General features: G+C 42.4%; 1 protein-coding gene across 1 annotated transcript in view; it reads right to left on the bottom strand.

Annotated features, from left to right (window-relative positions):
• Positions 1 to 2,006, bottom strand: part of MREG (melanoregulin) — a 61,635-nt gene extending 59,629 nt beyond the window's left edge. Inside the window, exon 1 of the mRNA XM_053905103.1 lies at positions 1,832 to 2,006. The gene's annotated coding sequence lies outside the window, so the exon portion shown is untranslated. The remainder of the gene's footprint in view (positions 1 to 1,831) is intronic.
• Positions 2,007 to 14,525: the final 12,519 nt, after the last annotated feature.

Raw genomic sequence — 14,525 nt, 5'->3', positions numbered from 1 at the left:
ATAGCAGTAGAGGTCGTATGGACTCTGGATAGAATTTGTTGTTTGCTGTTATTGTTGTTTTAATTTTTACTTATTTTTGAGAGACAGAGCGCGAGCAGGGAGGACAGAGAAAGAGGGAGACACAGAATCCGAAGCAGGCTCCAGGCTCCGAGCTGTCTGCACAGAGCCCGACGTGGGACTCGAACTCACGAACAGTGAGATCATGACCTGAGCCGAAGCCAGAGGCTTAACTGACTGAGCCACCCAGTCACCCCATGGACGGAATTTGAAGGTAGAGCCAACAAGAGTTGCTAAAGTATTGGAAATAGGGTGCGAAAAAAGAAAGAAGTGACTCCAGGTGAGGGCTGACCAGCTACAAAGGTTGAATTGCCATTGATTGAGATAGAGAAGAGTGTAGGGGGAGCAGGTTTGCAGGGGTGAGGAGGAAGAGCAAGAGTTTATTTTCAGAAGTGTCGATTCTCATGGGCAGTGGATTAATTTTTTAAATATGTTGCTACACATAAGCGTGTCCTGTTGTGGCTACATTAGAAGGCCGAGGGAGTTTATCAAGTGTGTGTTCGTTGACAGGCTGACTACCGAAGGATAGGAAGCAGAAAAGGAGGTTCCTGTGACTCTGACTTAGCTGGGGAGACTGGATGTGGACCCATCATGAAAAACTAACCTGATAAAAGTAGCAGCTACTGGCAGGCAGCACGGGGCTGTGGTATCCAGCCCAGCACCAGGCCATTTATCACTTGCATCTGTGGCAGGACGGAGGCTGAGTGTTGCCCTGGACAGCAAACTTCCCACTAGCTGGAAATCCCCTTGGGTGAATGCACTAGGTTCTAAAACTGGTTTTTGAATGTGCATCAACCCACTTAGGTTCAAGCAGAAAGTCGGTAGAGAGGGCTGCCAAAATGTGAACCCAGCCAGCAAAAAGATGAACTCTCGGGTCTGGCAGCTACTATTAACTACTGGAGTTGAATTTATCGAGTGGATGAATTACAGAAGGCTTTCAGCTCTTGGAAGATGTAGGTGCCCTGCCCTTTTACTGGCTGTGATCTTAGACAAGTCATTTTTCTGAACCGCAGTTTTCCAATCTGTGAAATGGAGACGATGAATCTGGCCCTACTGAACGAGATACAACTGTGAGATTCAAATGAAATGGTTTAAAAACCATCAAGCACCTTAGAAATATCAAAGTTCAACACTATTTGTTGGGGTTATTACGGAGGATGGCGAGATTATACACAATGCTTGGCTAGCTAAAATGTAACACGGAGATCTTGGTGGGGGCATGGGAACAGAAGGGGGGTCCCCCCATTCGGGTGGAGGCAGCGGGAAGCTACGTACATTCCCAATGGCTTGAGGAATCCTTTTCACCTCTTTCTCAGCACAGAGAGGTAAAGTAACAGCCTCCACGAGGCCCTTACCTGGAGGAAGGGATGCATCGGGAAGAACATCCACGTGTGAAGGAGCCAAAGCTGCTCGCACTGACCCCTGTGTTGTTAGGGCAGAAAGAGGGAACTTATAACCCAGTTCGTGCTTCCATTTCAGATTGGCACCCACACGTTGCCGGACGTCGACATCCAGAGTGCCGTTTTGGGGAAGCCATGGGTTAATATCTAAGGCAACCCGAAGCATATGCCGTAATTGTTTCTCATTTCTATCTGCCCCATTGGCTTCAAGTCACTGCTTTAGGACCTTGATATATCGCCTTTGTTCAGAGCATGAGGCTGCCCCACGTAGAAAGTCTTAATAACGCACGAGAGTAAAGAGAAAAGGAAAACAAAACCCAGGCCTGAAAAGTTCCAGAACTCGGCTGTTCTCGGAAGAGAAGCCGGCGACTTACTGCGCAGACTTTCATTTTCGAGCGTCCATTCGGGTCGGTCTCAAGCGCTCACACGGGGCACCACTTGCCAGGAATGGACGGCAAACCCTGTGCTCACGGAGGAAAGATTACTCCACACTTTGCTAGGAGAGACAGGAGAAGGCCTGGGGGTCAAAGTTTGCAGACGAAGACCCCGTTCGCCTCACTCGTATTCTCGTTTATTGTGGTGTCAGGTTAATCATAAATCTTAGTGGGCTTGTGTACAGAGGGTGTATGACATTCCGGGCGTGCAGGAACAAAGGGCACATGACTTAAAGGTGAACAAGCACAAGAGACTAATAAAATCAGAGGTGGGCAGCAAGGGCCTATGTGTCCTACTGTTCTGCTAAACTGAGAATACAATGTAGAGATAACAGAGTTCCCCAAGGACTGCAGAAACACTTGTCAGGGCCGCCTAGGCATTCTGCAGGCAGGGGGGCTATGCAGGCCTGGGCATTCCAAGGTGCCCGCACCCCCTCCAAGCTTAACTGCAGCCCACCAGAGATCTCCGTGTTACATTTTAGCTAGCCAAGCATTGTGCATAATCTCATCATCCTCAGTAATCATCCCAACAGCTATTGTTTTTTAATGCTTATTTATTTTTGAAAGAGAGAGAGAGAGTACAAGCAAGGGAGGGGTTCGTCAAAGCAGGCTCATTGCTGACAGCAGAGAGCCCAACGTGGGGCTTGAACTCACCAACTGCAAGACCATGACCTAAGCTGAAGTCTGACGCTTACCTGACTGAGCCACCCACAACACTATTGATTAAATCCAGTATAGGCCTGTTGGGCAAATGTGGATTCCAATGTTAGTGGGCTTACCTATGACAATACTTCTTTTCATGTTTGTAACTCTGCCTTGTGTGGGCATCTTTTACGTGGTCTGTTTCAGACATGATATTCTAGAAAGCCAAGGAACCACATCTACTTAACGAACGTGATCAGGAGGTTAATGCTCTGTGCCTTACGAAGAATCATGTATACTGTTGGTCTGCTCTAACAATTATTAACATTTTTCTTTTAAAATTAATTTTAAGTTTTAAAACTTATAAATGAAACGTTCCTCTAAAAAAGTTGAAATATTACAGGGTAAGTTCCTTCTGACCATGACCCACAGTCCTGTTCACTTTCCATCCTGTCCAGGGTAACCTTATTATCAGTATGGTACCAACCTGTTTCTGGACAGACACGCACTTACGTGCCCCTGTGTTGTCTAATAACATCACTGTGTGTGTCATTATTTTTGGTAGTGTTTTGTTTTAATAGAAAAGGCACACATTAATCTGCCAGCTTTTTCCTCCTAATAATAGGTCTTAGATGTCTATCCAATTAATGCATATAATAGTACCCCATTCGTTTTAAGTGATGTGACTCTTCTATTTATCAATTTTTAAAGGATTGTTATATCTGTGTTTTTGTAGTGCTTCTCTTCCCAGAAGTTAAATACCTGTATGATTTCCCTGTTTTTGGTAAATTGGGCCTTGGTTAGGAATAATGGTGTCACCAGACCCTCGGCTTTCAGACCCGTTTCCTGTTTCAGACCTCATTCGCAGGAGAGTAGCAACCGTTCCTTTTTTTAGAGTGATTGTTCCTACCGCCAAGTTGACACCAACACCACCCACCACAAACAGTAGCATCTGACATTTACCAAGAGCTCTTGGGCACCTGATGTCGGTGACTAGGCATTCCCCTGGGGCAAATGGTGACTCACAGACCCATCAGCTGCTTGTGTTCAAGGCCGAACTGCTGGCCCATGTTGTCAGATTTCTCCGTGGCAGGAAAAACTCTAGAATCTTCTTTGCAAACAACTAGCATACTTTAAAAATTTATTGACAGTTCTTGAGAGTTGGAGGCAAAGGCACATGCAGGGCAGGAAAAATGAGAAAACCAAAATACTTAAGCTACAACAGCACATCATGAGTGCATCCCACAGGAGAGATCTGCTTGTAACAACGTAGGTCAAGCTGATGTCGTTCATATAGTCGTTCAACAAGTGTTTATTGAGCCAGGTACTGGGCATACAATGGTGAACTAGAATGTGGGTTTTATCCATGAAGACAAGAACTTTGTTTTGTTCTTTGCTCTATCTACAACAGTGCAGATCCATGGTAGGGACTCAATATAGAAGGATATTCTGTATCACAACATCTAGAACAGTGCAGACACATAGTAGGCACTTAACAAATATGTTGACTAAGTACATGAAAACAGAAAAAGAGCTGTTTAGTGAACCCAGAGTTTGCACAAAGTTATGTTTAATTTCTGAAGAGCCTATTCACGAGCTACCCAAATGCAATAGAGAACTGAAGGGCACTGTCTTCCTTTTAGAAAACAGACAAGTTCTGAAACAAGCCAGTATCTCGAGCCAACCTGAGCATTATCAGTCACCCTAAGTGACCCAGGATGGACAGCTAACATGCCTCCCATCTCTGGAGAAGTCACATCAGGGAGTAAAATGAGTAGATGTCACCAAGGTTTAGCAGGGAGCACCCATGGAATCAGCACCTGTGGAAGAGAAGGGGAAGAAAGAGAGCAGGACCAAACCTCAGCCCTATAGAGACTTCACGGGGAAGTATGAGAGGGTGGTTTACACCCTCATGATGATCATCCTCTGGATGAGGGCCACCGAGGAAGAGAACATGACCTTGGCTGAGGCCACTGTCTTTGGCTGAGGTTGTCCAGGAAGGGGGCTGACAGCTGAGGGCTGTCTGCTGCCAGCATTTCCAGAAGCTGTCTGATAACACCTTTCTTCTGGAGGGAGGACCATAACATCTGCTGCCTTGCAACCCCTATACCTAAATCCATCCCTGTGGGTTGTTTTGTAAGCTCAGAATCTCCTCCTTCTGGACATGCCAGGAATTCTTTTATCAGATTACTTGATAAAATATGTAGATTTATTTTTTAATTGTGGTAAAATAATAAAGACTCCCAGGCATCATCACTAAAGCCTTCTACGCTTAGAAGGGAACATTCTAGAAATATGGTTCAAGGAACTGTATTCATCAGTGGAGGCAATCCCATCCATATTAAACATATTAAAACTCCAAGCTACGATGTGGATGAACTACAAAAACATTATGGTAGGTGAAAAACAGGCAGACACAAAAGGTCACGTATTGTGTGATTAATTTACATGACATATCCAAAATAGGTAAATCCAAAGAGGCCAAAGCTCATCTGGTTGTCGCCAGGGCTGAGAGGAGGGGAAATGAGGAACAACTGCTTAATGGATATGGAGTTTCCTTTGGGGAATGTTTTGGAACTGGACAGAGGTGGAGGTTGTGAATATACTAAATGCCACTGAATTGTTTATTTAAAATTGTTAATGGTAAGTCGATTTCACCTGGATTTTTTAATTTTATTTAAAAAAATTTTTTTAGTGTTTATTTTTTTGGGGGGAAGGGGCAGAGAGAGAGGGAGACACAGAATCCAAAGCAGGCTGCAGGCTCTGAGCTGTCAGCACAGAGCCCAATGTGGGGCTCAAACTCAGGAACTGTGAGATCCTGACCTGAGCTGAAGTCGGACACTTAATTGAGCCACCCAGGTGACCCTCACCTGAATTCTTTAAAATGGGTTCAAAGGACCTCTTTCCTGGGGCACCGGGGTGGCTCAGGAGGTTAAGCCTCTGACTCTCAATTTCAGTCAGGTCATGATCTTGCAGTGGTTGTGAGATTGAGCCCCGCATCAGGCTCTGAGCTGAGTGTGGAGCCTGCTTGGGATTTTCTCTCCCTCTCCTTCTGCCCCTCTCCCCCGCTTGTGCTGTCTCATTCTCTCTCTCAGAATAAATAAACATAAAAGAAAGAAAACTTAAAAAAAAAAAAAAGACCTCTTCCCTGGATGCGTCCGTTATATTAAAATTAACCCTCTACTGTAGAAGGCTTCACTTTTGAGTACCTGGATATTATTAAAACGTTGTTACTCTGTCCTCAGGCTAAATTCATTTTCTACAAGGTGAGTCAAACTATTTATATTTAAAAATCTATGTTCCTGTTCAAGTAGTAGACGCTGAATAGGTACAAAATTGTGTACAACAATAAGCAACTCCTTTAAACATAGAAGATAATTTCTGTTTGCAAGAGTATTTTTCTTCAAAAGGAGTTTAGAGTTGTGTGATTCACACACCATTAAAAGTATGTTGAAATAAAAATAATGCTCAGAGATTTCAGGGTCTCCAAAATGATTACCTATTTGGAAAGGGACACTCCAAACAAACTCTTATTTAAAAACACCTAATAAAAACCATTCCTCTTTTATTGCTAAAATGTGAAGAATTGCATCTGAATATTTTGCTTTAATGTGTTTGGTATTTGGTGACAGAAAGAATAATAGTGCAAATATATTTGTTTGAAGCTAAAATTTCTGTGAATTAAAGGATATTTAAACAAATAAGATCCTCTCGGCCCCACCGCCTCTCCACCACAATTAGCCAGCATAGTCTGGAGTTCTCAAAGAGAAATAGAACTTGGAAGCAAAGAGAATAGTCCAAAAACCATGAAATAGTTAAGATACCAGAACCTTCAAAGAAGGAAAGAAAAAGAGTCAGTTTAAAATATGCCTTTGTGGGGCACTTGGGTGGCTCAGTCGGTTAAGTGTCCGACTTCAGCTCAGGTCATGATCTCATGGTTCGTGAGTTTGAACCCCGCATCGGGCTCTGTGCTGACAGCTTGGAGCCTGGGGCCTGCTTCGGGTTCTGTGTCTCCCTCTCTCTCTGTTCCTCCCCCGCTCGCACTCTGTCTCTCTCTCTCTCTCTCTCTCTCTCTCAAAAATAAACAAAGATTAAAAAATAAATAAAATAAAATAAAATAAAATAAAATAAAATAAAATATGCCTTTGTATTCTGTGTGTCCAAAAGACTCCCATGTCATACCATAATTCTCAAGTGTACAGACCTTTTACATTCTTGTTTTTAAAGATAAAATATAAGGGTGCCTGGGTGGCTCAGTCGGCTGAGTGTCCAACTTCAGCTCAGGTCATGATCTCGCGGTCCGTGAGTTCGAGCCCTTCGTCGGGCTCTGTGCTGACAGCTCAGAGCCTGGAGCCTGCTTTGGATTCTGTGTCCCCCTCTCTCTCTGCCCCTCCCCGACTCATGCTCTGTCTTTCTCTGTCAAAAATAAATAAGTTGTCTAGAACTTATATATATAGATACATATAGAACTTATATATAAAGATAAAATATAAAAACTCTTTTTTTTGATGTTTATCAAGACATTCTGTCCTTAGGTTTAAATCAAGTTCTATTTAAATTTGAAAAAAAATTCCAGTTTTGATTTTAAAAATAATAATAAAAACAAAAATTAAAATAAAATAAAATATGCCTAATAGCAACGTGCCTAGGTGGCCCGGGGGATTAAGCAGTGGTCTTGATCTCAGGGTCTTGATCTCAGCATGTGTGCTGGGCTCTGCACTGGGCATGAAGCCTACTTAAAAAAAAAAAAAATCATAAGATAAGATAAGATGAGATAAGATAAAATATCTAAGAGCAAAACTTCCTCTTCTAGACAACTAGGAGTTAAACCTCTATCCCCCTCCCCCACCTCTGATAAAAGAGCCATTTATAAATGTCATTTTTTTTCTAAAGCATTCCAAATTTGAGAATAATGTATAAAATGCCTTCTAAATTTCAAAACACATTTAAAAGTTATTATATAATGAAATTTAAATTTTTAATGTTTACCTTTTTCTTCAAGAATGCAATTTTCTCAGGGTGCCTGGGTGGCTCGGTTGGTTAAGCCTCTGACTCTTGGTTTTGGCTCAGATCATGACCTCACAATTTGGGAGTTCAAGTCCCATATCCGGCTCCGTGCTGACAGTGCAGAGCCTGCTTGGGATTTTCTCTGCTTCTCTCTCTACCCCTCCCCCAGTCATTCTCTCTGTCTGTCTCAAAAATAAATAACCTTAAAAAATGTTAATCTCTTTATTTAAAAAAAGAATGCAATTTTCTTTTTTTCCCTCTTCAGTAGTTACTTCAGACTGAAAAACTTTTAAATTTGAGGCCCAGAATTTCGAATTTCATACAGGAATTTGGATTTCTGAGCCAAAAAATAAATACCTGAAGCTTCGTGTAAATGCGATCTAAAACAGCACTTTAAATGGAAATAAACCACATTTGAAGTGTGTGGTGTGTGTAAAACAAAGATCTATTTTATAAATTGTCTCCAAAAAAATCCCTAGATCATCCAAAAATATATACAAATCAACAGAAGAGTTTCCACTCGATCTTTCTAGACAGTGTCTAAATGTGTAATATCAGGCATTCATTGTGCATTAATTTAGTTCTATTGTATCTTGATATGCTGTGGATGTTTTTCAAGCATACTTGGATTTTGGAAATTTAATTTTTGGATAGCATGAACATAATGCCTGTTTGAATTTATCCTCAGTTGTTTTAGCAAGTGGTATTCTGCCTTGGGGTAGACTTAATGAATGAATGAGGGATCATAAATAAATAAGGACCATACACCTAAAAATAGTTACGATGGAAATTTTATATTATATATATTTTGCCACATTAAAGAAAGAAGCAAAAAAGTAAGAACCCATCTATGAGAGAGAGAGAGAGAGAGAGAGAGGGAGAGAGGCAGGTGTTTCTGATTATTTTCCCCATAGAAACATAGAACTAAGTGTAGACCACTCAAAATATATAACGCTGTGATCAGAACATTTACAAATAGCAATTCCAATAAAAATACTAGTACAGGGGTGCCTGGGTGGCTCAATCGGTTAAGCGTCTGACTTCAGCTCAGGTCATGATCTCGCAGTTCGTGGGTTCGAGCCCCATGTCCGGCTCTATGCTGCCAGCTCAGAGCCTGGAGCCTGCATAGGATTCTGTGTCTCCCTCTCTCTCTCTCTCTCTGCCCCTCCCCACTCGTGCTCTGTCTCTGTGTCTCTCAAAAATAAACATTTAAAAAAATACTAGTACAATCAAAAAGACATGTTACGTTCTTAATAAATAAGTTACCTTTAAAATAAAAGGATGGGTCAAAAAAAATATGATTGTAGGAAGATGGCGGCGTAGGAGGACACGGGGCTCACAGTGCGTCCTGCCGATCACTTAGATTCCACCTACACCTGCCTAAAGAACCCAGAAAACCGCCGGAGGATTAGCAGAAGGGAGTCTCCGGAGTCAAGCGCAGACTAGAGGCCCATGGAAGAGGGTAGGAAGGGCAGCGAGGCGGTGCGCGCTCCACGGACTGGCGGGAGGGAGCCGGGGCGGAGGGGCGGCTCGCCGGCCAAGCAGAGCCCCCGAGTCTTGCTGGCAAAAGCGGAGGGGCCGGACGGACTGTGTTCCGACAGCAAGCGCGACTTAGCGTCTGGGAGGTCATAAGTTAACAGCTCTGCTCGGAAAGCGGGAAGGCTGGAGGACAAAGGGAGGGAGAGCTGCTGAGCCCCCGGACGGCAGAGCTCAGCTTGGCGGGGAACAAAGGCGCCAGCACCATCTCCCCCGCCCATCCCCCAGCCAAAATCCCAAAGGGAACCAGTTCCTGCCAGAGAACTTGCTGGCTCCGCGCAAACACCCAACTCTGTGCTTCTGCGGAGCCAAACCTCCGGCAGCGGATCTGACTCCCTCCCGCTGCCACAGGGCTCCTCCTGAAGTGGATCACCTAAGGAGAAGCGAGCTAAGCCTGCCCCTCCAGCCCCCGTGCACCTTGCCTACCCACCCCAGCTAATACGCCAGATCCCCAGCAACACAAGCCTGGCAGTGTGCAAGTAGCCCAGACGGGCCACGCCACCCCACAGTGAATCCCGCCCCTAGGAGAGGGGAAGAGAAGCCACACACCAGTCTGACTGTGGCCCCAGCAGTGGGCTGGGGGCAGACATCGGGTCGGACTGCGGCCCCGCCCACTAACTCCAGTTATACACCACAGCACAGGGGAAGTGCACTGCAGGTCCTCACCACGCCAGGGACTCTCCAAAATGACCAAACGGAAGAATTCCCCTCAGAAGAATCTCCAGGAAATAACAACAGCTAATGAACTGATCAAAAAGGATTTAAATAATATAACAGAAAGTGAATTTAGAATAATAGTCATAAAATTAATCGCTGGGCTTGAAAACAGTATACAGGACAGCAGAGAATCTCTTGCCACAAAGATCGAGGGACTAAGGAACAGTCACGAGGAGTTGAAAAACGCTTTAAACGAAATGCAAAACAAAATGGAATCCACGATGGCTCGGCTTGAAGAGGCAGAGGAGAGAATAGGTGAACTAGAAGATAAAGTTATGGAGAAAGAGGAAGCTGAAAGAAAGAGAGATAAAAAAATCCAGGAGTATGAGGGGAAAATTAGAGAACTAAGTGATACACTAAAAAAAAATAATATACGCATAATTGGTATCCCAGAGGAGGAAGAGAGAGGGAAAGGTGCTGAAGGGGTACTTGAACAAATTATAGCTGAGAACTTCCCTGAACTGGGGAAGGAAAAAGTCATTGAAATCCAAGAGGCACAGAGAACTCCCTTCAGACGTAACTTGAATCGATCTTCTGCACGACATACCATAGTGAAACTGGCAAAATACAAGGATAAAGAGAAAATTCTGAAAGCAGCAAGGGATAAACGTGCCCTCACATATAAAGGGAGACCTATAAGACTCGTGACTGATCTCTCCTTTGAAACTTGGCAGGCCAGAAAGGCTTGGCACGATATCTACAGTGTGCTAAACAGAAAAAATATGCAGCCGAGAATCCTTTATCCAGCAAGTCTGTCATTTAGAATAGAAGGAGAGATAAAGGTCTTCCCAAACAAACAAAAACTGAAGGAATTTGTCACCACGAAACCAGCCCTACAAGAGATCCTAAGGGGGATCCTGTGAGACAAAGTACCAGAGACATCACTACAAGCATAAAACATACAGACATCACAATGACTCTAAACCCATATCTTTCTATAATAACACTGAATGTAAATGGATTAAATGCGCCAACTAAAAGACATAGGGTATCAGAATGGATAAAAAAACAAGACCCGTCTATTTGCTGTCTACAAGAGACTCATTTTAGATCTGAGGACACCTTTAGATTGAGAGTGAGGGGATGGAGAACTATTTATCATGCTCCTGGAAGCCAAAAGAAAGCTGGAGTAGCCATACTTATATCAGACAAACTAGACTTTAAATTAAAGGCTGTAACAAGAGATGAAGAAGGGCATTATATAATAATCACAGGGTCTATCCACCAGGAAGAGCTAACTATTATAAATGTCTATGCGCCAAATACCCGAGCCCCCAGATATATAAAACAATTACTCATAAACATAAGCAACCTTATTGATAAGAATGTGGTCATTGCAGGGGACTTTAACACCCCACTTACAGAAATGGATAGATCATCTAGACACACAGTCAATAAAGAAACAAGGGCCCTGAATGATACATTGGATCAGATGGACTTGACAGATATATTTAGAACTCTGCATCCCAAAGCAACAGAATATACTTTCTTCTCGAGTGCACATGGAACATTCTCCAAGATAGATCATATACTGGGTCACAAAACAGCCCTTCATAAGTTTACAAGAATTGAAATTATACCATGCATACTTTCAGACCACAATGCTATGAAGCTTGAAATCAACCACAGGAAAAAGTCTGGAAAACCTCCAAAAGCATGGAGGTTAAAGAACACCCTACTAACGAATGAGTGGGTCAACCAGGCAATTAGAGAAGAAATTAAAATATATATGGAAACAAACGAAAATGAAAATACAACAATCCAAACACTTTGGGATGCAGCAAAGGCAGTCCTGAGAGGAAAATACATTGCAATCCAGGCCTATCTCAAGAAACAAGAAAAATCCCAAATACAAAATCTAACAACACACCTAAAGGAAATAGAAGCAGAACAGCAAAGGCAGCCTAAACCCAGCAGAAGAAGAGAAATCATAAAGATCAGAGCAGAAATAAACAATATAGAATCTAAAAAAACTGTAGAGCAGATCAACGAAACCAAGAGTTGGTTTTTTGAAAAAATAAACAAAATTGACAAACCTCTAGCCAGGCTTCTCAAAAAGAAAAGGGAGATGACCCAAATAGATAAAATCATGAATGAAAATGGAATGATTACAACCAATCCCTCAGAGATACAAACAATTATCAGGGAATACTATGAAAAATTATATGCCAGCAAATTGGACAACCTGGAAGAAATGGACAAATTTCTAAACACCCACACTCTTCCAAAACTCAATCAGGAGGAAATAGAAAGCTTGAACAGACCCATAACCAGCGAAGAAATTGAATCGGTTATCAAAAATCTCCCAACAAATAAGAGTCCAGGACCAGATGGCTTCCCAGGGGAGTTCTACCAGACATTTAAAGCAGAGATAATACCGATCCTTCTCAAGCTATTCCAAGAAATAGAAAGGGAAGGAAAACTTCCAGACTCATTCTATGAAGCCAGTATTCCTTTGATTCCTAAACCAGACAGAGACCCAGTAAAAAAAGAGAACTACAGGCCAATATCCCTGATGAATATGGATGCAAAAATTCTTAATAAGATACTAGCAAATCGAATTCAACAGCATATAAAAAGAATTATTCACCATGATCAAGTGGGATTCATTCCCGGGATGCAGGGCTGGTTCAACATTCGCAAATCGATCAACGTGATACATCACATTAACAAAAAAAAAGAGAAGAACCATATGATCCTGTCAATCGATGCAGAAAAGGCCTTTGACAAAATCCAGCACCCTTTCTTAATAAAAACCCTTGAGAAAGTCGGGATAGAAGGAACATACTTAAAGATCATAAAGGCCATTTATGAAAAGCCCACAGCTAACATCATCCTCAACAGGGAAAAACTGAGAGCTTTTTCCCTGAGATCAGGAACACGACAGGGATGCCCACTGTCACCGCTGTTGTTTAATATAGTGCTGGAAGTTCTAGCATCAGCAATCAGACAACAAAAGGAAATCAAAGGCATCAAAATTGGCAAAGATGAAGTCAAGCTTTCGCTTTTTGCAGATGACATGATATTATACATGGAAAATCCGATAGACTCCACCAAAAGTCTGCTAGAACTGATACATGAATTCAGCAAAGTTGCAGGATACAAAATCAATGTGCAGAAATCAGTTGCATTCTTATACACTAACAATGAAGCAACAGAAAGACAAATGAAGAAACTGATCCCATTCACAATTGCACCAAGAAGCATAAAATACCTAGGAATAAATCTAACCAAAGATGTAAAAGATCTGTATGCTGAAAACTATAGAAAGCTTATGCAGGTAATTGAAGAAGATATAAAGAAATGGAAAGACATTCCCTGCTCATGGATTGGAAGAATAAATATTGTCAAAATGTCAATACTACCCAAAGCTATCTACACATTCAATGCAATCCCAATCAAAATTGCACCAGCATTCTTCTCGAAACTGGAACAAGCAATCCTAAAATTCATATGGAACCACAAAAGGCCCCGAATAGCCAAAGTAATTTTGAAGAAGAAGACCAAAGCAGGAGGCATCACAATCCCAGACTTTAGCCTCTACTACAAAGCTGTCATCATCAAGACAGCATGGTATTGGCATAAAAACAGACACATAGACCAATGGAATAGAATAGAAACCCCAGAACTAGACCCACAAACGTATGGCCAACTCATCTTTGACAAAGCAGGAAAGAACATCCAATGGAAAAAAGACAGTCTCTTTAACAAATGGTGCTGGGAGAACTGGACAGCAACATGCAGAAGGTTGAAACTAGACCACTTTCTCACACCATTCACAAAAATAAACTCAAAATGGATAAAGGACCTGAATGTGAGACAGGAAACCATCAAAACCTTAGAGGAGAAAGCAGGAAAAGACCTCTCTGACCTCAGCCGTAGCAATCTCTTACTCGGCACATCCCCAAAGGCAAGGGAATTAAAAGCAAAAGTGAATTACTGGGACCTTATGAAGATAAAAAGCTTCTGCACAGCAAAGGAAACAACCAACAAAACTAAAAGGCAACCAACGGAATGGGAAAAGATATTTGCAAATGACACATCGGACAAAGGGCTAGTATCCAAAATCTATAAAGAGCTCATCAAACTCCACACCCGAAAAACAAATAACCCGGTGAAGAAATGGGCAGAAAACATGAATAGACACTTCTCTAAAGAAGACATCCGGATGGCCAACAGGCACATGAAAAGATGTTCAACGTCGCTCCTTATCAGGGAAATACAAATCAAAACCACACTCAGATACCACCTCACGCCAGTCAGAGTGGCCAAAATGAAGAAATCAGGAGACTATAGATGCTGGAGAGGATGTGGAGAAACAGGAACCCTCTTGCACTGTTGGTGGGAATGCAAATTGGTGCAGCCGCTCTGGAAAGCAGTGTGGAGGTTCCTCAGAAAATTAAAAATAGACCTACCCTATGACCCAGCAATAGCACTGCTAGGAATTTATCCAAGGGATACAGGAGTACTGATGTATAGGGGCACCTGTACCCCAATGTTTATAGCGGCACTCTCAACAATAGCCAAATTATGGAAAGAGCCTAAATGTCCATCAACTGATGAATGGATAAAGAAATTGTGGTTTATATACACAATGGAATACTACGTGGCAATGAGAAAAAATGAAATATGGCCTTTTGTAGCAACATGGATGGAACTGGAGAGTGTGATGCTAAGTGAAATAAGCCATACAGAGAAAGACAGATACCATATGGTTTCACTCTTATGTGGA

The sequence above is a fragment of the Panthera pardus genome, unplaced genomic scaffold (genome assembly GCF_024362965.1).
Source record: "Panthera pardus isolate Hobbes unplaced genomic scaffold, ASM2436296v1 HiC_scaffold_10, whole genome shotgun sequence".
Classification (NCBI taxonomy): domain Eukaryota; kingdom Metazoa; phylum Chordata; class Mammalia; order Carnivora; family Felidae; genus Panthera; species Panthera pardus.
The sequence above is the reverse complement of the archived record's forward strand: the minus strand, read 5'-3'. Positions and strand labels throughout refer to the sequence as shown.